The sequence below is a fragment of the Apodemus sylvaticus genome, chromosome 19 (assembly GCF_947179515.1).
Source record: "Apodemus sylvaticus chromosome 19, mApoSyl1.1, whole genome shotgun sequence".
Lineage (NCBI taxonomy): Eukaryota > Metazoa > Chordata > Mammalia > Rodentia > Muridae > Apodemus > Apodemus sylvaticus.
Window position 1 is genome coordinate 49747856 of NC_067490.1, and position 1669 is coordinate 49749524.

Sequence of the window (1669 nt, forward strand, 5' to 3'; positions counted from 1 at the left end):
TTTATGAGACTGTAGGAATATATATTTTAAAACTTATTTTTAGTAAGGATTCTTAAATGCTTTAACCTCCATTCTAGCCCACCACTCACCAGCGGTAGTGGAAAGGAAAGGTTTATAAAACAAAAGAGGATATGGATCTGTTTTGGTCCACAAAATACTTCTTGGAGCAAATTCAATTTGTTGTCAGGATAGCCACAGTTTAGTTCAAATGAATCAGCAGTTTGATCCACTTGCAAATATCACTCATGATTCCGCAACAGTAGGTCCACAAAAAACCTAAGACTGTACCAGTGAGCACAAATACACAAAACCACCAAGAAGCTGCCAGAACAGGACCAGAAGTTTTTGTTGCCTTTTCTTTATGAGGTCACGACAAATAATGACCAGTAAAGAATGACAAAGTATACCAATACCATTCAGCATCATTCACTATCTGTTGAGCTATATTTATATCCTTTCCAAATATCACATGTTCTCTCAAGCACCCTAACAAAAGATTATATGCCCTTTTTCCATGCTACCTCCATAAAAGCACCATGTGTCTGTTCTTAGCAAAACACCCTCCCACAGATCTGCTTCAGCAAAAACATCTTTTATAAGAGAGTTTCTATGAGTTTTTGTTCTTAGCCATTCTAACTAGTGTGAGGTGGAATCTCAGATTGTTTTGATTTGCATTTCCCTGATGACTAAGGATCGTGAACATTTCTTTAGGTGCTTTTCAGCCATTTAGTATTCCTCAATTGAGAATTCTATGTTTAGCTCTGTACCCCATTTTTAAATAGGGTTATTTGGTTCTCTTGAGTCTAACTTCTTGAGTTATTTGTATATATTGGATATTAGCCCTCTATCAGATGTAGGGTTGGTAAAGATCTTTTTCCAAGTTCTTGGTTGCTGTTTTGTCCTATTGACAGTGTCCTTTGCCATACAGAAACTTTGTAATTATATGAGGTCCCATTTGTCAATTCATGATCTTAGAACAAAAGACCAAAAACTCAGGTGACAGCAGGTACTGGCAAGAATGTGGATAAAGACAAACACTCCTCCACTGCTGATGGAATTGAAAACAGGTACAACCACTCTGGAAATCAGTTTGGTGGTTTCTCAAAAAAGTGGACATAATAATACTGGAGGATTCTGCTATACGACTCCTGGGCATATACCCCGAGGATTCTTCAACATGTAATAAGGACACATTCTTGACTATGCTCATTGTAGCCTTATTTATAAAAGCCAGAATCTGGAAAGAACTCAGACGTCCCTCAACAGAGGAATGGATACAATATATGTGGTGTATTTACACAGTGTAATACTACTCAACTACTATAAACAATGACTTTATGAAATCTGCAGGCAAATGTTTGGATCTTGAAATATCATCCTGAGTGAGGTAACACAATCACAAAAGAACATACATGGTATACACTCATTGATAAGTGGATATCAGCCCAGAAGCTCAGAATACCCAAGATGAAATTCACAGACCAAACAAAGTTCAAGAAGAAGGGAGACCAAAGTATGGATTTTCTGGTCCTTCTGTAAAGGGGGAACAAAATAGCCACAGGAGAAGATACAGTGACCAAGTGTGCACCAGATACTGAAGGAAAGACCATCTAGAGACTTCTCCACCTGGGCATCCATCCCATATACAGTTACTAAACCCAGACACTAT